Genomic DNA, 12,131 nt, shown 5'->3' on the forward strand with positions numbered 1-12,131 from the left:
GTTTTCAAATGATCGCTCACAAGACATTATTTGTTCAAAATAGATCACCTTTTAAAAGTGGTGAACATGGGGGATAGGGTGTCACACGTCCCCCCTTTCAGAACTGCAGGTATGTCAGCCAGTGGCAGATGCAAAGGCCAGTGTGTTTGAGGCCCTTTAGAGTTTTGACAACATAACTCCCAAGTGTTGCTAAACATTGTAATGTTAGCCACATATGCTTTTGCAAAGTTCTGTGGACCAGGTAACACTTTGTGAACCAGTCTAGTGGTCTCAAGAGTTAGCAAGTGGATTGTCAGAAAACACCTCTATGTGCCTTGGCAACCCTGATAACACTTTTGCCCTTTCAACTGGTTTTAGCTCACTGCAGATATCAATGCTTTCTAGTGTGGAGTTATCTTGTCATTCAGTGATCAAATCAATGAAGTGGAGTACCTCAGTTTCCCCTTCTACACAGAAGATCATTTTTACTATAGCTTCTCTGCCATGATACTTTCAAGTCTGTCTACATGTATTAGCTGTGAAACAGCATTTCCATGAGGCTTCTCTACATATGTGCCTTTATTTACCACTACTATCATTTCAAAGGGACCTTTCCAAGAATTTGGCATTTTGTACCTTTCCACAGGGATTAACATTAACATTAATTCACTCATTGCAAAAGAACATTCACGAGTATTTATGTCATTCTACGCCTTTTGTTTAGATCCTCTGTCTCTGAGGTTGGTTTGGACAATCCCCATTGTGACTTAACTCCTTCCTGAAGCTTTGTCTGTATTCAGTTATTGGCTCTTCCTTTCCCTCAGGGTTCCCTTCAGCACAGATCCTTCATCCAGTTATAATCTTGGGGCTGTGGTGTCCCAGAGTCTGGTGAGGTGAGGATGCAGGGTGCTCCTACACATTGGCAGACCCTGTCTGGAGCTGTCTCCCAACCCCAGGGCTGCACATATGCAAGAAGCCCATCTCCCCTGTTGGGATCAATCTGAGGTCCTCACCCCCAGGACTGAGTCATTCCCCCAGCCCCTCTGTGGGTTAAGAGAATCTTCCCTCTGTTCAGGCATCCCTGACACCAGCAACATTCTTTCCGCTGCTTCCTTTGTGCTACCGGCCCAGGGGAAGACACTCCCCACTCCCAGCCAGCTGAGTCATTTCCATGTTCACAGCCACCTGCATGTTCAGCTTGAAGGCTCCTTGGATTCAAATCCTTGGTAGTTACAGAGGTAGGGGCTGAATTCTGTCTTAAAGAGATACTTGTGGAAAATGATGGTATGTCAAAATGGATGTCTTGGTGAATCTCAACTACCGCTCCCACTGGGGATCAGATGTGCCTGAGCCCAGCAGGGTACAACAGGACATATGCACTGAGGCCTGGAGTGGGAGCCCGTCTGCCACCACTCCACGTCCCTGAGGGGTTGGCTGTGTGATTGTTTTCCTCCGAAAGGTCAACTACACAGTTCACTCTCTGAGTCCTAGGCTGCTTGCCTGGGGGAGTGGGGGAGCAGTAGCTGAGTCAGCCCCACTGTGCAGGGCAGTCACTTCCAAGTGACCAGCATGAGGACATTCCTGTGTAACAACATTACTTCCCCGCAGTGCTGTCTGGACACATCCAACTGCTAAGTGGGTTGGTCAGGGCTTTGGTTCTCTCCCACAGGAGCTCCCCTAGACAATTTTTCAGCTTTGTCAAAAGGCCTTTCCCCGTTTTCCTTTCCTGTGACCCTCTCTAAGACACCATCCCTGGGGCTCTTTAGAGCAAGGTCTATCCTTTGCTCAACTACAAAAGTCTGGCAGTGAACAATTGGAACAGCTTGTCCAGTGACAGGCACCACCTCAACCCCCTTTGTCTCTGAGGAAATTGGGCAGGCTGCCTTTTGCTGCATGGCAGGAGTTCAGCTCAGCTCCTCCCTTTGCTGCTGGAGACACGCTGCTTCTCTCTGCTGCAGGGGTGTCAAACAGACTTTCTCTGTCTCTCTTAGTAGTTCTGGGATTTCCCCCCTTCTCTCTGGGATCTCAGCACAAAGATGCCTTTTGCTGCAGGTTACCACATACGTAGTCTAAGCCACATAAAAAAATAATTCCCATTAAGCATGTCAGCGGGGTGTCATCCAGCGCCCCCACTTGTAAATCACCATCTTCTCTATGCACCATGGCTCAAGGTACAAAACTCCTAGATCATCCTCTTAACACAAGCTCTGCCATTTGGCCAGGCAACAGGTCAGATTTGGGAATCACACTCGATTTAAGCAGAGAATTGTGTCTCCCTGTATCTTTCCATCCCATGCATACTCTGTCATTGATTTACCAACCATAATAGGCTTCATCTCTAGCACTGCAAAGCCAGTCCTCACAAACCTCTCAGGTAAACTTCAGGTGCTTCAGAGGTTTCTGTGCTGAAGACAGCTGAGGTAAGGTGAACTGGCTGAGGCTTGTTTTCTCTCAGATAAGGGCCCTGATTTCTCTGGTGTTCAGGGTAGTTCCACTGATAACATTTCCTCGGGCTCTTCCTTCACAGGAGGTTTGTAATGGGAATTACTAGGAGAGGAATGATTTGGGGGAGGTCAGTGCCTAGCCTCCCAATCCTCCTCTTTTGTCCCAGGGGTAAAATAGGGTCCCCCCTTCCCACCAGGTTAAAATCCCTTTTTCTCTGGCTTATGCTCACTAGATGATTGGGCTTGATGAAACATCTGCCAGAGCATCCATTTCTGTCACAGACTTTCAGATCTATCCCATAGACATTGCTTTACATCATCCTTAAATAAGCTCAAGAAATGTTCCTGACCAATGAGATCAAGCAGTTGTTCAAAATTTTCAACACCTTTTCCCTTAACCCATTTCCTTACCTGGAAACATATCCACGATTACTCATAGCAACACTCGTAATACTTCTGAATTTTGCCCTGTCCACCTCAGGAGTAATTTGGAACATTTTGAAAACAGTTTATTTAAACTTAAAATATACCAGGGCTTCCTCAATTGGCATTTCATGAAATGCATTTCAAGCCTGCCCAGACAATTTTGCAATCAGTGTGGGGACTCTCTGGTCCTCAGGGATTCCATGGACTTCACACACAGTTTTTGAAAAGCAGTGAAGTGCTCATCAGGGCAGTCTGTCTTTGTCTGGAGGGCATACCTGGTCCTTGTTGGAAACTTTTGGAGTGAAGGGAGATGTTGGTGGCACTGAGATCTGTTTCGGTTCTCTATCCATTCCAGTTGGTGCTTCCACTTGTTCTCCTTCTCCTCAGCCTCTTCAGCTTTCGGCTCCATGATTTTCTCATGTAGGTTCACAGCCCGCTTATCAGCTTCTTCTTCCAATACAGCTGCTGCTTCATTCTCTCCCAGCTCCAACTCCTCTTTCGTTCTCCTCTCAGTTCCCCACTTCTGATGTTGACATTCCTCCCTTTCCCCCCCTCAGCCTTCAATTTGGCCAGCTCTAGCTGTGCCTTATGATTGCTCATTTTTATGCTTTTCTGTTTCTGTTTCTCCTGCCCAAAAGAAGCAAACAGAAAAGAATAAAACTGTAAGCTCTCTGACTGTTCTCAGGCACCACACTTGAGCTTCACTGCAAATCACTACACCAGTGTTTAAAGTACAAACTTCACTCAGAAAAGCAAGCTGTTCGTATACCCTACTAATGGCTGTGCCACCAGGACATTCCCCAGGGTACAGTCTGGTCTGGACTGTTGAACTGCTATGTCCCCTTAGTTCTCTCGCCTGGCATGCCTTTGATACAGCTTTGCTGTCAGAACACCAACTCCTGGCCTGTTCACACAGCCTTTAGCATGTGCAATCACTCCCTGCTAAGTATATGAGCACTCTGACTAGTCACTCATGAATTACATAGAGTACGACACCCACAAGCGCCAAGTCCCAGCCCTGGATCCTTGAATGCTCTCAGTTAAATCAGCTGATTAAGAGACACTAAACAGTGGTTATAAATTACTGGTAAGAGGAGGAATAAGTTACATGTAAACATTCTACAGACTATTTCTATCAGACTCCACCATTTTTTCCATATTTCTACACTATGTAAACATTCTTTGCTAATCTTAAGGAAAAAATGCCCTCAGAGCAGTGCGTTAGAGAAAGGGTATGCTGGGTTTATAATAGGATTCTACTCTCACTCCTTCCTAATAAATACAAGGCCCTGAGGAAGTCTGAATTTACTATCAGGTTAAAGGCAGTGAAAGAGTTAAAATGACTGGACAATGCCTACAAAATACATTATCTCCATGGACCATCCAAAACCTCATGCAGTAACCTCTGCACAGTATTACAAATAAGGTATGCTGAGAGACCTCTACCAAATCCGTTTGCAAGAGTTTGTATAGTTGGGGAGAAAGAAACCATTTTTCTACATTCATATATATAATTCCATGCAAGATGGAAAATGTGAGTGCACAAAACCTCATTTTCAACCTAAATCATAGTTTTATAATAAAGCTGTCAAGAACAAAGCAGGGTCTACAGCAGTGATATTGTTAGTTTTATTGATAAAGACGTGCAAATGATTAATTTACAGTGACAATTTTTACATACAATTTTATTGCAAGAATGTCTTTGTTTAACAAGCAGACTAAAGATAAAAGCATTCTATTCAGTAAATTAAGTGCACATACAATCTCTTTGCACATTGTAAGAGTAGATTTGAAAAGTTGTTCTTCTTTGTCTGTAAACTATATAAGTGCTCATTTTAAACCAAAAGATGCATAATTACCCCAAGCTACTTCCCTATGAGACACAGGGTCATAAACATCATGATGAATAGGACAGGTTATTAATCACAGTGGGTTTCAGCCCCATAGGACCACCCCGAGAGCAGATTTTACCAACTGGGGGAAGTTCCATGGCAGGGTGACCCATCTGGAAGTGGCTTGTATATCCCCTCTGAGAGCTCCTCCCATTGTCCTCTACCAATTGAAGTGGGCGTCAGACCTGTAGGACCACCCTGAGAGGGGCTTTGACCAAGTCCCCACACCGCCCTCTACCAACTGGCAAGGGTTTCACTCCTCCCCTTTAGGCCATCTTAGAAGGGAAATGTGTACCAATCAGAACAGGTATAGCCCGAAGGTCTAGGCCATGATTTCTGCAAAACACATCCTTGGAACGAAACGGCCTCTTCCACGTAGTGTTGTGTTGGGACTTCCAGGGCAATGCTGCCCTGGAAGTTTTCATTGAGCTCCAGAGATCGGCAGCTTCTGGCCTAGACTTTCGGGCACATAGCCTCAGGGAGGTTTGGCCTAATGGACAGAGTGAAAATGGCTGCCCTCCACTTCAGGGCTGCGTGGCCAAATGGCTACAGACAACATGGCTTCCCTCTCCCTCAGAGCTGTGTGGCCAGACGGTGAAAGTCAATATGGCTGCCCATTCCCTCATGGCTGTGTGGCCCAAGAGCTAGAGTTAATATGTGCCCCAGGGGTTGGCCCTGGGGCCGGTTTTGTTCAACATCTTTATTAATGATCTGGACGATGGAATAGATTGCACCCTCAGCAAGTTTGTGGATGACACTGAACTGGGGGAAGAGGTAGATATGCTGGAGGGTAGGGATAGAGTCCAGAGTAACCTAGACAAATTGGAGGATTGGGCCAAAAGAAATCTGATGAGGTTCAACAAGAAGAAGTGCAGAGTCCTGCACTTAGGATGGAAGACTCCCATGCACCGCTACAGGCTGGGGATCAACTGGCTAAGCAGTAGTTCTGTAGAAAAGAACTTGGAGATTACAGTGGATGAGAAGCTGGATATTAGTCAGCAGTGTGCCCTTGTTGGCAAGAAGGCTAACGGCATATTGGGCTGCATTAGTAGGACCATTGCCAGCAGATCGAGGGAAGTGATTATTCCCCTCTATTCGGCACTGGTGAAGCCACATCTGGAGTACTGCATCCAGTTTTGGGCCCCCCTCCCACTACAGAAAGGATGTGGACAAATTGGAGAGAATCCAGCGGAGGGCAACGAAAATGATCAGGGGACTGGAGCACATGACTTACAAGGAGAGGATGAGGGAACTGGGCTTGTTTAGTCTGCAGAAGAGAAGAGTGAGGAGGGATTTGATAGCAGCCTTCAACTATGTGAAGGGGGGGTTCCAAAGAGGATGGAGTGAGGCTGTTCTCAGTGGTGGCAGATGATAGAACAAGGAGCAGTGGTCTCAAGTTGCAGTGGAGGAGGTCTAGGTTGGATAGTAGGAAACTCTATTTCGCTAGGAGGGTGGTGAAGCACTGGAATGGGTTACCTAGGGGGATGGTGGAATCTCCATCCTTAGAGGCTTTTAAGGCCCATCTTGAGAAAGCCCTAGCTGGGATGATTTAGTTGGGATCCTGCTTTGAGCAGGAGTTTGGACTAGATGACCTCCTGAGGTCTCTTCCAACCCTAAGATTCTATGATTAGCCTGCAGCTTGAAACTTCAGATATTATTACTCACAGGCTAGACACCTTTCCAGCCTGGGCTCAACTCTTCTCCCCTCAGTTCAGTTCTTCTTTCCAGGTGTTTCCCAGTGTCTCTTTGGGCGGGGAGGCAGAGGAGAACCTCGAAGATGTCACTCCCCTGCCTTATATAACTTTTGTGTATGGTGGGAACCTTTTCTTCCAGTGGAAACACACTGGCATTCCAAGGGGGGTGGGCAGTACCAGGTGACTCAGACCCATGTCTCTGCAGGGATGTAGCAGCAATTACTCGCAGGCTATCTGGAGCGTCCACAGGAAGCCTAAGATCTTTCACAGTCCATTGCTTTGCTAATGGGCCATCAGCCCTGTCAGGCTTTTCATTGTTCTACCTAAAGGGCTGGTCATGGGTGACACCCAAGGTAGCATATTTGAAATACAGCTACATGGTCAATATTCCTAACTTCAGATACAGAAATGACACAGGCATATAAATTAGATAATCACATTCAGTAAATCATAACCTTTCCAATGATATCTTGCATAAAGTACATCTCAGTTATGTCATATCTATATCATAAGCATATTTCCACAAAGAATATGGAGTAATATCACAAGTACATGTTGCTCTATGTCTACACTACAGAGGCACAGCTGCGGGATAATGAATAATGAAATTCACTGAAGCTACATGGCTGGTTTTAGAGTAGAGACTCAACAGAAGCTCAATGGGAACTCAGTGGGAGCTGCGGGAAGCGGCACGGGCCGGGCCACCACTTCCCGCAGCTCCCATTGGCTGGGAACGGCGAACTGCGGCCACTGGGCATTGTGAGCGGCCATAGCTTCGGACATTCAGGTAAACAAAGTATCTCACGGCTCGCCAGCAGCTTACCCTGAACAAGCCACAAACCAGGTTTGGGAACCTCTGGTCTAGGCTAACAAGTAGCAGTGAGGTGAATGTGTTCACTTCTGTTGATTAGTCGTGCCTCAGGCATGACTATAGTAAGAGCAATTGTTTGGAGCTTCTGAATGCTTTGGAAGATCCCGAAGGAATGTCCATGTCTTTAACTACGCCTTTGCTCCACTCCTTGTTCCCCTGCTCCTATCTGGAAGAACAGGGCCGGACAGTGCCACTTTTGAGGATATATTTGGGGCTAGTGTATGGTATTTTGGTGTACAAGGAAAAGGTTTGGTTATGCATTATCATTATCTGAGAAGACAATTTTTTAATTGAAATGTCAGTAGTTAAGTCACTGTTTTCTAACTTATAACTTTAGAATTACTTTTAGTTTCACTGTCACTGGCAGTCTCATGACTTTTGACTGACAGAAAGCTTGACTGGCAAATTTGTAAGGACCTAAATAAAGGACCCATGGTTCCATTTTGGTTTTGAAAAAATCAGCTTCCCAGAATAATTGTGATAAGACTGATTTATTGTGACTATTTCTTGATAAGATTTATTGTCCTATGTTAAACACGTTCATTTAAACTTTGTAAACAGTATCATATAACCTTTGTTTTTCTTTTTGTAATTGCTAATTTATCTTTAAATTCTATTTTGATCAACCTAAGTTTTAGGTGGAGACAAGGCTTCATTTATGAGAATTCTTAAGTCTATATTTTATCCAATATTCAACAAATTCATGAAAAGCATGGTACCTTTAGCTGGTTAAACACAATGACTAAGTGTGTCTTTTATGTTGCATATTAATGATCCCAAATCTATTTTTATTTTGCTTTATAGTGCCCTCTTTTTTTTTGTTTATTGTACACCTTTATCTTTTGAATCTCCTTCAGTGGTGGCAAATATCTGAAACTTGTTAGAAAGCATGGCCCTGATCTTGCAAAGACTTGTGCAGATGCTTAAGTTTGTGCAGCCTGAGTAATACCACTGATGTTATTGGGACTACACTCAGTGCATAAAGTTAAGAATGTGTGTGAGCTTTAGCTAGGTCAGTGCCTATGTTGTTAGTCTTCCTTTTACTTCACCTTGTCTTTTCCTTCCTTTCATTCTGTATAAATAGATAGTGGGTGCCATTTACATCACACTCACTTATTCTCCCCTGCTGTTATCCCAAGGTACTTATCCTGCAACTCATGTAATTAGTTTTCCTTCTCTACCAGGACTTCTGTTGAGTCTCTACTCTAAAACCAGCCATGTAGCTTCAGTGAATTTCTATATTCATTGATCTTTCTGAGAACATCAACCTATCTCTATATATCTGTTCAATCTCTTGGTTAGAACCAGCTGATAACACACACAAACATACTCTCTACCTCCTCAGTCAGGACAACCAGAACATTTTTACATTTAGTATCATTCTCTGTACCTTCACCTACCAAACTTCTTAAAAGTGAAAGTGGTTGAAGATAATTTATCTAAAAATAATTATTGTCTGATCTTACAGTTTGTGTTTTTTTAGTGAAGGCTGGAGAGAAAAAGCTTCCCAAGATTTGGTCTGAAGTCAAACCTAGCTTCAGGTCTGTGGCTCCTTGACTTGCATCTTTCTGTGAGAGTCAATGGCCAAGGTGCTTCTTTTAGTTCCACTCTCCTGTAAAGCCTTCTGAGTAGCTAAACCAATCTCATGAAGGTTATGAGGTTTTCATTTGAAGCTAAAATATTCATTCTAGGAAAACTAGACTAAAATATAACGCTGACTCTGTCACAACTATGTGACACACTGTCAGTGGTGAGGACTCTGGAAAAGTTTGTCATCTAGAAAAGCTAGCCTCAGAAAAGTGAAACATCTTAAAAGCTCATAAAGTTTAAGGGCTCAATCCTGCAGTGGACAATGTCCTGAGAGGTTGAGGTGCTGAGCACTCAGGACTGGTTCAGCAGCTGCCCAGGCAGCGCTCACCAGATAGAGACATCTAATTAGCACAAACTTCCACATAAAAGTCTACAGCAGCATAGGGTGGCCAAAATAGGTGAGCCAGTGGATAGACCATAGAGGATTAGAAGCCTGTTTGTTTTTAAGTACACAGTAGATCTATTGCTCCATAAAAGTTGCTATGGGTTTCAGGCTGTAGTAACTGTTTGTAGGAGTGAACTCTCCAACCAGACAACAAAAAAAAGTGTGTAAAATCTTGCACAGAGAGTCTGGAATACACTGACTACAAATAAGCATAACCATAGTCTAAACTATGTTGGTAAAGCAAGATACTAATTTCTTTCAAAATATGTATATATTTGTGTAACAGTTCAAGCACTCACTGCAACAGCACCTCCTGCTGGTCATCCAGGAATTAGCTCCTCAGCCCTGGAGCACCCCATGCTGGCTGGTGTCTTGCTGATGTCCCTCCCAGACCCTGGTACCCCTTTCCTCTGGGTCTCCCCTCCCAGTGGGGCCCCCTCCCTCTATGCCCACCTTGCCTCAGTGGCTACTGCCAGTCATCATCTAGCCTCCTTTCTCTGGGGAAAACTGCAGTCTGTTATGGCCACTCATCATTGGCGAGGGGGTTGGACCAGCCCCCTCTACAACCCCAGTACCTCCTTAGGCCTTTAACAAGGCCTCAGCCTGGGGAGTTGCCAGGCTGGAGCTCCCCAGCTCCTCTTCCCCAGCATTGCTCTGCTTCAGGTACCCTGTACTCCCAGGCAGTTGGGTCCTTCCCACTCCAAGGCTGGAGTGAGACTGACCCAGATCCTCCCTTAGTCCTTACATCAGGGCCAGCTGTGGCCTGATTGGGTGTGGCCACAGCTGTGACTGCCTCCTCCAAGCCTACCTCAGCTGCCTTTAACCCTTTTCCCTAGGAGCAGGGTAGCTGCCCTGCTACAACTTGCTATCACATTCTTGTCAAGAAACATACTTCACCAGCCTTTACTCTGAGTTAGTGACATTTTTGGTGTGGTAATTTCCTTTTAAAAAAACACGTGAAAACTGTCTTCAGTCTTCAAATTTTAAACAGCAGATTTGACTGTTTCAGCATCTGTCCAATTTACCTGAGCACTTCTGTGATTTTCAGCTAGTCTCCATCTCCTTCGTTAAAACACTTTCTGCTCCATCATCAACTGTACTTTGGCCAGCGCTGAACCCAGGTTTCTTCTTGCATACTATAAACACTTGTTTTATAACTATAAAAGTTTATATATATACAATTTTGATATAAAATCTAGACTGAGATAGTAAAACATTTGTGAAAACAACGAGGAGTCCGGTGGCACCTTAAAGACTAACAGATTTATTTGGACATAAGCTTTTGTGGGTAAAAACTCCACTTCTTCAGATGCATGGGCTCTGAAAATACATTTGTGATAATTAGTCAATATATTTGTGATATTTAATACATATAATGAAAAAACATACAATTATCACTGAAATGCCAGTAACAATGATTATGACTAAAAGTCTTCTTTCAAAGTCCCTCACAAAAATCTATTAAGAAAACTAAATAGTTGTGCTGTGAGAGTTCTGTCATGGACTAGAAATTGGTTAACGGACAGAAAACAAAGAGCAAGAGTAAATGGTTCATTTTATACCTGGCAAAAGGTTAATAGTATGGTGCCCAAAGGTTTCACACTAACACATTTGTTGTTTTTAATGTATTCATTAGTGCAGTGGTTCGCAGACTTGTTCCGCTGCTTGTGCAGGGAAAGCCCCTGGCGGGCCGGGCCAGTTTGTTTACCTGCCGCGTCCGCAGGTTCAGCCAATCGCGTCTCCCAGTGGCTGTGGTTCGCTGCTCCAGGCCAACAGGAGCTGCTGGAAGCGGCGCCGGCTGAGGGACTTGGAAAAGGTGCCAAAAAATGCATGTGACATAAAAATAATACAGTATAGCCAAGACTAGAGCAGAATGAAGAGCTCCAGTGAGACCTACCAAACCTAGAATAATAGGCAGTGGAATGGCAGATGAAATTAAATGTTAACAAATGCAATGTAGTGTACCTAGGAAAGAATAATTTGAGCTATTCATATACACTGCTGGGTTTTTTTAATTAACTGTAAACGCTCAGGAAAAAGACCCGGGCTTCATGCTAACAACTTATTGAAAACACGGGTTCACACTCCAGCTGCAATGAAGGGGACATTCAATGACAATAAATGGCAACAAGTATCAAAATAGTATTTTAAAAAATACATATAATTAATCAGTGGAACTCATTGTCACAAGATTGTCACCAGTGATAAAAGAATAGTAGAATTAAAAGAAAAAAATAGACATTTGTTGTATGGATAATGAGAACTAGAACAATTGAAAGGATAATTTTTTTTAATGAACTCTCATGCTTTAGAGCATGAAACAATCACTAACTGACTGAGGACGAGAAAAAACTTGCCCTATGGCCAGGTTATTCTATAATTGTCTGCTACAAAGTGGGAGTAAATGGTGGGAACTCATTCTCATATACTCAGCCTTCTTCTCATGGAAGATATGCAATTCTATGATAAGTGGGGATTTACCCTTGCCTTATTACTAATGTGTTCTCCCTTAGAAACTTCTATAGTCAGAGTTTTAAAATATTATAATAGTAAAAATTTTTCCATGTATCTGCAAAGTCAATATGTGCTGTGTATACTGTAGCTTTGTAAAGAATTAACTGTGTTTAGGGAAAGGATTATTACTCTGCAATTTGTATTTACTTCTTTACAAGGAATTTCAGCAGCACCCTCTAAAACAGCATTTCTCAAATGCAGCCACCATGGCCACATGCGGCCACCAGGGACTTTTATTGTGGCCACAGCCTCCTGGGCTGTGATTCTGGGGGGAAGCAGTGGCTCCTCTTCCAGGACCACCAGCGGGGGTTGGGCCCTGTCTCCCTCTGGAGATAC

Source organism: Lepidochelys olivacea, assembly GCF_965140295.1.
Source record: "Lepidochelys olivacea isolate rLepOli2 genome assembly, chromosome: 3".
Lineage (NCBI taxonomy): Eukaryota > Metazoa > Chordata > Testudines > Cheloniidae > Lepidochelys > Lepidochelys olivacea.